General features: G+C 41.1%; 1 long non-coding RNA gene across 1 annotated transcript; it reads left to right on the plus strand.

Moving 5' to 3' along the window:
* The first annotated feature begins 6,369 nt into the window (after window positions 1-6,369).
* Window positions 6,370-13,432, plus strand: LOC117662160 (uncharacterized). The gene is made up of 3 exons (XR_004590298.3): window positions 6,370-6,483; window positions 6,852-6,977; window positions 12,754-13,432. It is a non-coding gene; the product is annotated as an uncharacterized LOC117662160 (long non-coding RNA).
* The last annotated feature ends 257 nt before the right edge of the window (window positions 13,433-13,689 follow it).

Genomic DNA, 13,689 nt, shown 5'->3' on the forward strand with positions numbered 1-13,689 from the left:
TTGCTTGTCAGAAAATTATAAGGAGATCACATGACCCCAGGACACTGTGACCATCATAAATGTGAACCAGCAAGTACCCAAATTTTGATCAAATGACTGTGAGGATGCTACAATGGTCATAAGTCTGAAAAATGGATGAGTCCCTTTTGTCAGTGCCAATAAACAAGGACTGTATTTTCTTTTTCTCTCCCTTTTCTCTCCCCTTAATGGCTGAATATGGCATCTCTTACTAGAGACTCTCATGAAATTTCCCTTCCTTGCTTTGCTAATGTCCAGTATCTCTACTCTTATTCCTCAGCTGTTGTATCATCCAGAAGTTGGAAATATCTTCATGACGAACAACATTCTAAATGTTCTAAATGAATGGATGATACACCCATACACTCAGATTCAAAGATGTACCATTTGAGGTCTGGGTTATCTTCTACAGCACTCCCTCAAGGTAAGGAGACTAAAACATATGAAGAACGGTTACAGGAATTGGGCACTGCTAGTCTAGTGAAGAAAAGGACCAGGGGAGACATGATAGCCATCTTCCAATACTTGAGAGGTTGCCACAGAGAGGAGATGGGGTGCAGGAAGTGAGTGACTTTCAAGGTAGTAGCAGGTGCGACCTCAGTCTCTGGGAAGTCTACAAGGAAGGAAGGATAGAAGAAGGAGAAGAAGACAACCACCGGAAAGAGGATGGACTCAGCTGGAGTGGTGTCTCTTCTACAAAGATGGGTGCACCCTGGAAGATCTGAAGTTGAGAACAGAACCTCTTGGAAAACTTCTGAAAGCAGAAAAAGAAGCAATGGATGGAAATTAATCAAGGAGAGAACCAACCTAGAACTAGGGAGAAATTTCCCGACAGTGAGAACAATTAGTCATTGGAATGACTTGCTTCCAGAAGCTGTGGTTGCTCCAAAACTGGAGGTTTTTAAGATGAGATTGGACAGCCATTGCTACTAGTTTTCCAAGTAGTAATGTATGGCTGTGAGAGATGGACCATAAGGAAGGCTGAGTGCCGAAGAATTGATGCTTTCAAATTGTGGTGCTGGAGAAAACTCTTGAGAGTCCTTTGGACTATAAAGAGATCCAGTCAGTCAACCCTAAAAGAAGTCAACCCTGACTCTTCTTTGGAAGGACAGATCCTAAAACTGAAACTCACCTCTTCTCACCTAATGAGAAGAGAGGACTCACTGGAGAAAAGACCCTGATGCTGGAAAGACTACTGAAGGCCAAAGGAGAAGGGGGCAGCAGAGGGTGAGATGGTTTAGCTGGTGTTATCAACACAAAAAACATGAGTTTGGGTAAACTCTGGGTCCTCAAATTTTCTGGTCCATGTGGTGGCGAAGAGTCGGACATGACTTAGCAACTGAACAACAACAATCAAACATAGTTATTTATTTTTGAATAATCTTTTCAAAAGTCAAGTGAGATAAGGAGCTGATGGACACAAAAGAAGACCAATTGTACCCAGAGACATCACACTGCCTGCATTTGTCCGACCAAAGACTAATTTTGTTCCTTGTAGCAACCATAACAAAATTCTTGTATATTTGTAATAAAAACAGACAGGTTCATCTCTTGAAGACTGAACAGAGGGAGGAAGAGATGCTGCATTTCATGCCTCAAAAAAGGTCCTTAGATGTTCCTCAAAGTATCTTAAGAAGAAGTCTGGTTCTTCTGATTGAGATCTACTTATGGGTCTACAATGAGCAGAAATTACTCCAGTCGGTCAACGTGAGGTCTCCCCAGCTATTGCATTCCTGTGGCTTTGAAGCTAGAATAAAAGAGTTGGAAGGGACCTTGGAGGTCTTCCAGTCCAGCCCCCTGCTCAAGCAGGAAAACCTATGCTATTTCAGATAAGTGACTGTCTAGTCTCTTTTGGAAACCCTCCAGTGATGGAGTGTTTTGCTTCAAGTGAAGATGTCTCTTCAAACTTCTGGGATGAGGAAGCAACTGAGCTGACCTAAAAAACCATCCAGCTTCTTCATTATCAGGTATTTCCCTTGCAGAATTGAAGATCATGGGGAACGTCCACCTGGGATGCTGGCTGTTATGGTTATCTTTATTTATGCATCTTATCCAGATTTCTCATCATTACAACCAACCCCAAAGAACATACAAAGAACCCTTACAGGAATTGGGAATGTCTAGTCTAATGAAAAGAAGGACTAGGGGAGACATGATAGCACCTATTCCAATATTTGAGGGGCTCCTACAAAGATGAGAGGGTCAAATTGTTTTCCAAAACACCAAAGGGCAAGACAAGAAACAATGGATAGAAACTAATGAAGGCGACAAGCAACCTGGAACTAAGGAGAAATGTCCTAATGGTGAGAGCAATCAGCCAATGGAACAATTTGCCTTCAAAAGTTGTGGATGCTCCATCACTAAAGGTTTTCAAAAAAGAGCCTGGAAAATCATTTTCTGGAGTAGTATAGCGTCTCCTGCTCGAGCAGGGGTTGGACTAGAAGACCTCCAAGGTCCCGTCCAACTCTATTATTCCATGTTCCATGTTCTAAATGCACATGTCTATGTGCTTGAAATGAGGCATATTATGGTATGTTTAACTGTGTAAGCTGAAATGTTTCCCTTCAGTTTGCTTTAGCTAGAGGCAAACCATATGATGAATAATTGGGGAACTAGGTAGTTCTACTTTAACAAAAAAAAGGGGTGGGTGGGTGACATGCGCCTTTTAATATTTGAGGGCTGCTCCAAAGAAAAGGGGGTCCACCTATTCTCCAAAGCACCAGAAGGCAAGACAAGAAACCATGGATGGAAACGAATCAAGGAGAGAAGCAACCTGGAATGAAGAAGAAATTCCTTGATAGTGAGAACAATTAACCAGTGGAACGACTTGCCTCAAGAAGTTGTGAATGCTCCAACATTGGAGATTTTCAAGAAGAGACTAGACAGCCATTCATCCAGAATAGTATACGGTCTCCTGCTTAAGCAACAGGTTGGACTAGAAGATCACTAGTCCAGTTGAAAAGTTCCTTTTCAAGCCTGTTATTTTACGTTCTGTGGCTTTCTATGTGTTTGTTATTGTTGCTACTAGACTCAGAGAACTCCAGAGACCTTGTTTCATGGCTTGTTTCTTTCCCTGCTTCCTCCAGAATAAGAATTTGAAGCCGCTTTTAATGCCTGTGATAAACTGGGCCAGTCAGCTCAACAAAACTGGGGTTAAAGAATCGCTGACGACCCTTCAATTAATGTTCTGACAGCTGGATGAGGAGAAATACGGATATAAGGCTGTGAAACTTCTTCCAGTGCTCTTAAAATATTTTCATGACGTAAGTCAACCAAATCACAACAAACTAGTTCTTTCTCTCCCTCTCTCTCTCCCTCTCTCCCTCTCTTCTCTCTCTCTGTGTCTCTCTCCTCTCTCTGTCTCTTTCTCTCTCTCTCTCTTCCCCTCCCTCTCTCCCTCCCTCTTTCTCTCACATAAAGATGGCCTTGATACCATCTGCAGAATTCTAATTTTATAGAAAATGCTTTAAAATAGTTCAGCAACATTCACTCTAAATTCAGTTAACAATACCTAAGTAAACAAGAGTATATTACTTCAAAATAATGGAAGGATATATAGGTAGAAAGATAAGGCAAAACCAAAACAGTAATAATAATAATTTCTCCAAATATAAATTGTTTACCCCTATTTGCAACTAGATTTATCTATTTATATACACTATCTTATAATATATCACTATTTTTAAGAGTCAGTTGAATGACTGAATGAATTTAGAGTGAAAATTGATATTGATAAGGTTGGAAGATAGAATTAATTATTAATTATTCTTTTTATTATTTTTCGTCGGGCCCTGAAAACCTATTTATTTCAACTAGCGGGGCTGGCGTGAGTTTAATTTTAAATTGATTTTAAATTGGGTTGTTTTAATTTACGGCCAGAATATTTAATTATTTTAATATTGTTTTTAAATTTTGTATGCTCTGTTTTTACTTTGGCTGTGCACCGCCCTGAGTCCTTTTTGGAGAAGGGCGGTATAGAAATTTAATTAATAATAATAATAATAATAAATTATACTATTAATTAATTATACTATCTAATTACTTAAATATTTAATTATTCTAGTTAATGAATTCTAATGTAATTGAGGGAATATTTAATACCTAAATATTTAATACCTAAACTTAGATAGAAAAGATAAACTATCGGAGGAGGAAGGAAATAGATTTTTGTATGGTTTTGTGGAAGAAACCTTTTGGGAAATTAGATATGTCGAATACAGCAACAGTAACCAAAACTTCAAAGAAACTTACACAAATGACTTCCTCTCCAGCAGGACAAAAACTGATAGGAGATATGTTGGGAGGTGAGAAAGCAGGGACCCCAACAAATCTACAAAGCATACAGACAACTCTGAATATGATTCAGGAGGTACTTCTGAAGACTCAAGAATCGATTGGAAAGAATCATGAGGAATTGAAACACAACATGGACGAAGTTAAAGGCGACACAAGAAAATTAGATGATACACTAGGAGAAATACAAGAGACAATTATTAAGAACTATCAGAGGATCAAAATAGTGGAGGAAAGAACGGAACAGACAGAAAAAAACTGGAGGAGATAGAAAAGAAACTGATGTCAACGAATCGAAAACTTGAGGGGGCAATAATGTTTCTGGAAATGGACAACTCCGCGTTTTACTTATGATTTCAGAATATACAAGAAAATAAAGAAGAAGACTTCCTGAGTCTTATGATAGAGTTGTTGGCTGGTAATCTGAAGATGAATAAAAGTGAGTTGCAACATGGTATTGAGAAGCTGTACAGGGTGCATACTAATTATGCACGGCAGAATAAATTGCCACAGGAGTTACATATACAATTTACTAAAAGAACAATTAGAGACGAAATTTACAGGAGAATGCGAGATACAACATTGACATATAAGTGGCAAAAGATTTTGACTCTTAAACAAATACCTAGGAGGGTAAGGGAGCAAAGACGGAGTTACCGCTTCCTCTCCTCCCAACTTATCAAATATAAAATCATGTTTCGGTGGCTTATCCCAGAGAGCTTGCTAGTGATCTGGCAAGACAAAAAAATTAGATTAGATACAATAGACAAGGCCCGGGAGTTTTATGAACAGTGTATAGTAATAGATGAAGACAGGGAGAGTGGGGAGGAGATAGAGGTTAAGAGTCAGGAAGAAGGAAAGGAGTCGGAAATGGAATTACAGCAGAAGACTGAAAAAGAGCAGCAGGAAAGAATAGGGACAAGGTCAAGGAGACAAACAGAACTGAATTTAAGGAAAAGAAACTAGGGTCGTCAGTAGAAGGTAAATGGATGAAGAAATTAAATTAATTTCAATCAACATCAATGGTTTAAATTCTCCAGCCAAAACAAGACAAATTCTAGCTAAATTACAAAAGCATAACACAGATATTACATGCCTACAGGAAACCCACATCAAAAGACAACAAGGACATCTATTGGAAGCCCCTAAATTAGGAAACCTATACTCAGCTCTTGCACCACAAAAAAAGAGAGGAGTAGTTATATGCATTAAAGATTGGTTACGACCAAAACAAATTTACGCAGATGAGGAAGGTAGAATTTTATTAGTTGAGATAACAATATGGCAAAAAAAAAAAGAAGATGATATTGGCGGCTATCTACGTGCCAAATACTACACAAGGGGAATTTTATTATAAACTACATTAAAAAATAGCAGAATTGGAGAGTGAAAATATTTGTTTATTGGGGGATTTTAATTCGGTCGTAGATCCAAAACAAGATTATAGATCGGGGAAGAAAAAAAAAAAACAGAGGAAGATACTACCGTCTACTACCATCTACGAAGATGGACCATGAATTAAAAAGCTTTGCTGGCTGAGGACTTCTGGGAGTTGAAGTCCACAAGTCTTCATGTTGCCAAGGTCGGAGACCCCTGACCTGGATGACTGACCATTTCCATGGACACTGAGCTGGGAATAGGTGACCTTGAGAATATCAGGTGATTGTTGTCCCAAAGGTGCTTTTCCCAAAAGGCAACTGGACGTCCTTGCTTTTTGGCACCTTTGGCAAACCATGACGTGGACGTTTGAGAGTCACCAGACTTTTAACCAAGTGGATATGACAGTATTTTGTAAATACCGGAAGGAGGTCATTTGAGCCATGCTCTCCTCAATTTGTGGGACACAAAAGAGTAGAGTTAAGTTACAGGAGGATAGAAAAGAAAGGAAGACCAGGGGTGTTTATGGAGGAGAGTTCACCACCGTTGGGTGGCCTCAAAGATCTCCCCAAATTCAAAGTTCAGCATTGAGCTACATAGATTTCCTGCTACTGGAGTGACAAACCTGTTTCTTTTCCTTCTTAGGAAGACCCTGAACTGCAACATATGGCCATGACCATTTTGGAGATGCTACTGAAAAGGGCGAAGGAGGTTCACAGGAGTTATATAGAAGAAAATATTCCGCGGAGCCTTCTTCCACTAATAATTTTGCTGGCAGATGGACGGAGCAAAGAAGTGAGTTGAAGGACCGGGTAACTTAAGCTAACCTAAGGTCTGTCATGCTACCTTCTTAAGGAGACCACTTGTACTCCATGTTCACACAGAGCCATGTGGTTGTATCATATGGACACTCTGGATAATGCAGAGAGATTCTGGATCATCCTGATGTTGTGAGGTCCTTAGTGCTCTCTGAACTTGGTTCTTTTCTTGCAGACCTTTCATAACCCAACTAGGTGACAGCATCAGTACGTGGGAGTAGATGGTTTGATCTCTGCTTAAAACTTTCCTCTCTCTTGAGTTAGGAGAAGGCTGGGTTTTCTCTGTAGAACATGGACAGTATCAGAAGCAGGTGATCTGACTCCATCTTTCCTCCCTTGGCCCAGGTCTCCAGGAACACCCTCAAATCCTGTATCTCCTTCATGAACTAGGGGGATGTCCCGAGCAACCTCTATGACCACGAAATATATGCCAGTCTCCCCAGCATGTATGCTAACATCTGCTCCGTCCTTGTAAGTATGAGCCAAGCTGCCTTGTTTTGTTCCACATTAGAGTATAGAAGTCCCAATTTCCTGATGATTGGCCCAATGTCACCCAGTCGGCTTTCAAGCCTAAGGCAGGACTAGAACTCTCAACTCTCACCCGACTGGCTATCCTGATTAAGGCAGGACTGGAACTCTCTGTCTCCTAATGATTGGCCCAAAGTCACCCAGGTGGCTTTCATGCCAAAGGTGAGACTAGAAATCACCAGCTCCCGGTTTGTGGCCTGATGCCTTAACCAGTAGACTAAACTGACTAGAGGGATTCTTCTTGGGTTTTTGCTCTCTCAGGAACAGCAGAAGTTCCATGCCACCATGAGGACTAGAAACCTTGCTGATTGGTGGGTTTGAGGATTAGAAATGGCAGTTTGTGGAAAAAGGAAGTTATGATGTCACTTGAGAGCAGGGAGATGGCAGGGCAAAATATAAATGCATTTATATGTTCAGAAGTCATTTCTTTATCCTCTTTCTTTCCCTTTTCTTTTTCTATTTTCTTTTTTCACTATCTACTACTGGAAAATTAAAAAGCTGCTGGTGCATAAAGCAACTGAAGCAAACTCAGCTCTGAAAGCAGAAGCTGCACTGAATCGCAAAAATTGCACAGTTCAAAAAAATGTTTATTTCCTTATTAAGTGGGGAGAGAGAAGAAGAGGGAGATGGGGAGGAGGGAGGAGGGAGGAGGAGGAGGAAGACTGTGGAATCCTTGGTGCTCTCTGAACTTTGTTGTTTTCTTGCAGACATTTCATGACCCAACTAGGTAACGTCATCAGTACTAGAAGGGAGGAAGCTTTTCTCTGTGTTTCTATACGAGTGTTCTGCCCCGTCAGTATTGATGGTCATCATCACTGATGATGTTACCTAGTTGGGCAATGAAACTTCTGCAAGAAAACCACTAAGCTCAGAGAGAACCAAGGAGCCCTCATTTCAACCCTGAGCTACAAATGTTCTCTTCTACTGGAACTGCTACACCAGCGGTTAGTCAGAGAAAGTTCAGAAGCTTTGAAGATTAAAGACTTCTGGTTTTTTTCCTCCCTACAAAGCTAAAGAGATGAATAAGAAGCCAAAAAATAAGAAGGGGAATAATGTCCAATGGCTCAGGGAAGATTTCTTAATTTCGGGCTGAGCCTTATTTTACAACAATATTCCTAAAATGGCTAAGGTATGTTTTAGTTCAGCATTTTGCCTTGCTTCTTGTTGATCTTCCTTTCAGTCTTCCTCATGACCTGGAAATAGTCAAAAAAGGTCAATATAACAGTGGGGACGACATGTTCCAAAGGCTGGAGTTTGGACATCCGTCCCGCATAATGTCTAGGAGCAGGCAATTGCAGCTGCCATGTTGTCTTCTTTGACCCACATCCGAATATCACGTGATGGTTGACATGGAACAGGGGTGTCAAACTCAACTTCATTCAGTGCCACATCAGGGCTGTGGTTGCCCTCGGGGGGGGGGCACTGGGTGGGCGTGACTAGCTTGACACCACTCCCCAAGCTGCTGGCATGTTTCCTCTTTGCATTGGGTAGACTGGGCCAAAGCCGCATTGGGTAGATCGGGCCAAAGCGACGTAGGCCGGCCCCTTACATTTTCCAGGACAGCCCTGTGGGCTGGTTCTGACCACGTCGTAGGCCAGATGAGACCTGCGAGCCTTGTGTTTGACACCCCTGATGTGGAATAAGTCTTGCCTCTGTACATGGTGTGCTTTCTCCAAATCTGGCTCAAAAGCTCTTAAGGGCCCCCTTGGCTTGGAGGGAGAAGGGAGTCAAAACCCTCATGCATCTCTGCATGGTCTCCTTTTCTAATTTCCAAGCCTTTGCTGAGTATCTCACACCCCCTCCGGTCACAGACCTGATCCTGAAAACCCTTGAAGCTCTCACAATTGAAAATAACAACATTTCTCAGGCTGCAGGATTGCTGCTGAACTCTTTCCTGGAGGAATGTGGCATGGATATTGAAGAAGTAAGAAAATGTAGGGTTTGGAGCAAAAGGGATATAGGAGATTTTGTAGAAAACAAAGACGAGAATGGGTGAAACTTTGTTGTCGTGGTGACAAGACTTAGGCTGGTTTTAAGAGAGGTAGGGCTGAATGGGAGACTACAAGGGCTGTCATAAAGTTGGGTAAACCTTCCAGAAGAAAGTAAGGGCAAAACAAAATAACCATATTGTTTTCATGAAAACTACATTTGGAGAGCCAGTTTGACCATGGTTAAGGCACCAGGAGAAGTTCAAGTCCTACCTTAAGCCATGAAAGCCTCACAGGTGACTTTGGGCCAGTCACTCTCTCTCTCTCAGCCCACCTCACCTCACCTAGCAGGGTTGTTGTTTTGAGGAAAAGAGGAAGGGGATGGTACAGGGATGTTAGATATATTCTCCGCTTTGAATTATTTGTAAAAAGAATAAAGGCGGGATATAAGTAAATAAATAAAAATGTTGCCTTCAGGCATCACATCTGGACTTGACTGGGGACAATGGAGGTGGTAGTCCAAGATACCAGAAGACAGCAGCTCAGGAAAAACACAGAAGTGGGGAATTAGCAGCAATCCAAAATTTGAACGATGAACCTCAGGATTTCTTGCCAGTGGCTGGGGTGGTCAGTCATCCAAATCAGTCTTTTTGGATATTCCTCATCTTTTCCTGGATCCATTCCAGTTGACATTAAAGAACAAATGCCAAGCAGGGTTATAGAATCCTAGCTTTGGAAGACCTCTTGAGGCTATCCAAACTCACCCTCTGCTCAGGGAAGGCCCAGTCCAACCATTTCAAACAGAAATCACCATCATCATCTTTTAACGACCCCACAATCCCTTGTGGGGTGGAGTCTGGGCAACTGAATGGAGCTAGCAGAGAGTTTAATGGCCGGATACGCTCCTTGTCGCCAATGCGGAGTTTTATTCAGCAGATTAATTCTCATTGTGCCCTGAGAGAGAAATATCTGCCTCTACCTAGGATCGAACTCACAGCCTCCTGATTTTGAGGCAAGAGCTTCACTTCTAGGCCACCGCACCACTCCGCACCATTTCAAACAGAAATATATTAAGATATTAAGCATCCCAATGGTCACGTGGTAAAATTCAGGTGCTTGGCAACTTGTTCATATTATGATGGTTACAGCGTCCCGGGATCATGTGACACCCCCCCTCTTTGCGACCTTCTGACAAGCAAAAGCAATGTGGAAGCCAAGTTCATTTAACAATTCTGTTACTAACTTAACAACTGCACCAATTCACTTACTAACCATAGCAAGAAAGATCATAAAGTGGAGCAAAATTCACTGAATGGCTGTCTCGCTTAGCAACAGAAATTTTGGGTTCAGTTGTTGTAAGTCGAGGACTACCTGTATATGTCAGATAGATTGTTTTTGGGGCCCGCAGTCACAGTTTGGTGATGATGTTTTGTCCCATTTATAGAGGGCGTCTGCACCTGGCAGATCAGGTGGCTGGAAGATTTTCTGGGTTTTGCCATTTTGGCACTCGGTGCCGAAAAGATTTGCCAACACTAGTCTAGTCTCTTCTTAAAAGCCTCCAGTGATGGAGTGCCCATGATTTCTGGTGGCAAGCTGTTCCACTGTCGAGGACTACCTTACTCCATGCTGGCCTGGGTTTCCTTTTGTTTTCGTTATCCACTTTCTGCCAAGTTTTTCCAAATTCTTCCAGCAGATGGTGGCATAATCTTACAAATCTTCCCTCAGATAAATTCTGTAAAAAAAATAATAAAAAAAAATATATCAGAATTTGAGTTTGTAATTTTGGAATTTCCAGATATATAAGGTATTCATTTACTTCGGGTCGTAAGCTGCTTCCAATCACCGCCAATTGAAAGTAGTTTACCGCTAGTCATCAACTATTCATTTAATGACTGCTCAAAGTTACAAGGACACTAAAAAATGGGATTTAGGACTAGGTTTCACACAGTGGCGCAGTGGTTAGTGTGTGGTACTGCAGGCTACTTCTGCTGATTACTGGCTGCCTGCAATTTGGCAGTTCGAATTTTACCAGGTTCAAGGTTGACTCAGCCTTCCCTCCTTCCGAGGTCAGTAAAATAAGGACCCAGATTGTTGGGGGGGGAAGAGGCTGACTCTGTATACCGCTTAGAGCGGGCTTTAAAAGCACTGTGAAGTGGCATATAAGTCCAGGTGCTATTGCTAAATTCTGTCTGTCTATCATCCACCCACCCATCCCCCATCATCCATCTATCTATCTATCTATCTATCTATCTATCTATCTATCTATCTATCTATCTATCTATCCATCCATCTATTTATCTATCCATCCAGCTAATCTAGCTATCTATATATCATCTCTCATCTCTCTCTCTCTCCCTTCCTCCCTCCCTCCCTCCCTCCCTCCCTCCCTCCCTCTCTCTCTCTCTCTCTGTCTGTCTTAATGTTTCCACTCTGAAAAGTCATCACAATTTTAAGAATTTGAATAGTTTTCATGAATTCTTGCAAAAAATGATGCAATAACCTTCTATTGAGCAAGAAGAGGCAGAACATAATAGCCAAGGATCAACAAGCTTCTCAGCTGGATCTTGGAAATTGAGATTGTAAAGCAAGCACTCAATACTCCCCCCCCCCCCACTTCTTGCAAGGTATCATGCTTCTAGAATTAAAAATTGAGGGTCTGTTCAGATGAGTTCCAAAGCTGGGGAGTGCACTGTATAAGCATCTATTTTCCTCAAGACTTACAGTACATTAAGCTGATCTTACCTCTCTGCCCTCCACTGAATTCCGTTCAGTCTGGAGCTGATCGATCCAGTGTTCATATTTCTCAAGAAGTAGAAAGACCTCTACTGCACGGCCCTTTCTGCAAATTCCAGCGTTGTAAGCGAAACCCTACAGAAAAAGTTAGTTAGTTTGGAACAAAGGCATCTGATAAAGAATACTAAAACATGCATCATAGTATCATCATGCAAATTTACTGCTTACATAGGAGCTTGCAGGGTCAACCTGTATATTTCACCCTCTCTTGCCGCTCTCATGGACTTCCATGTTTGGGAATCGAGCGGAATTATTTAGCTTTCTGCATGGTTTCTGTTCTCCATTGTCAGCAGAGCTAGCTGAGATTTCAAAAGGCAGAGGGAAGCTGGCAGGGAGGGGAGAGGTCTGCTTTGCCCAGAAGTCCGTTCAGGTGGGGAGCAAAGCAGGCCCAGGGTCTTTAGGCACCTGGTAGGGCTGGGTATGGGGGGGGCGGGGGGGAAGATAGATAAGTGGGCATGCTGCAGCGTCTCTGCAATTGGTCCTAAGGACAAATGACGGTCAGCTCTGTAGAATTTGTAACTTTGCAAAAGGGTCATATGTGGCTTGTGTGTGTGGGGGGTGTTTGTTTGTAACTTTGAATTGCCATTAAGTGATCTGTCGTACCTTGAGGACTATCTGTACTCTTTCAATATTGAATTATATTTTTTTTAAAAAAAATCATTTAGATCAAACAAAGATACTGTGGAAATAAGAAACCAAAATTAATGACATTAGGTCAAAAACATTTGCACTAATTTCAGTTAAATTTGTTATACCTGGTTTTTTATCCATCTATGTCTAGAGCCATGTATATAAGATGGGAGGCCTATAAATTGATTAAACAAATAAACACTTTCCATGCACATACCATTGGAAATCCATGATGATATTCCAATATAACGTGCAAGGAATCTTTATCATGCAGTATTTTTACGTATTTTTTCCCTGAAATTGTGGTCTTTAAAACAAGAGAAATATTTAATATCTACTACCAACCTGTCCTATGAATTTTTCTGCAGACTTTGCCTGATGTTCAAGAGAATTGCACGGATGAAACTTTATGAGGCTGGAGATGCACAAATCCAATATCCCAAGTTCCTTTTCCTTTTGTAGACCCTCGTAAATCCTAGCAGAAAAAAGCAAGTTTGTCTGTTAGTTTGGAATGATATGCATTTAGGAAGAAAGGCATCTGATAAAGAATGATAAAACAGGCATCACAGTATCGTCATGCAAATTTACTGCTGACATAGGAATTTGCGGGGTCAACCTGCGTATTTCACCCTCTGTTGCCCCTCTCATGCACTTCCAAGTTTGGGAATCGAGCAGAATTATTTAGCCCTCTGTAGGCTTTATGTTCATGGCTTTTGGGGGGTGGGGGGTGTCTTTGTTACTTCGCCCTGCCTTTAAGTGACCTGTCGTACCTTGAACACTACCTGTACTATGAAATTTGGCACACTCCATCATTCAACAGTGAATTGTGTTTTTTCAAAAAATCATTTAGATGAAACAAAGATACCGTGGATATAAGAAAACAAAACTAATAATATTAGGTCAAAAACATTTGCACTAATTTAAGTTACATTTGTTATACCTGCTTTCTTATCCATCTAAGTCTTCTGTATATTTCTTCTGGTTTCCATTTTAAAAAAGCTAAGCTGTTGTTATTATTCTTATGTAAATAAAAATATGTATTATATGTATTCATTACATGTTAAAATGTGTATTCACTGAGTTATAGGCAAACCTCTATTTACTGAACTGAGAACCTGCGGGTCCCTTTTACTTCTTCCTTATTGTTCCTTATTTTCCACTTAAAGTTTCAAGTTCTTATTCTTTTCATAAGTACACATTAGATATTGCTTCAGGCTTAGCACATTAGTACAACATCATTAAACATTTTTGAAAAGCACAGAAATATGAAAGAAATGCTCACCACAAAAGAGCGATAGCCTTCA

This window comes from Pantherophis guttatus, chromosome 8 (assembly GCF_059756535.1).
Source record: "Pantherophis guttatus breed Tessera chromosome 8, ASM5975653v1, whole genome shotgun sequence".
NCBI lineage: Eukaryota > Metazoa > Chordata > Lepidosauria > Squamata > Colubridae > Pantherophis > Pantherophis guttatus.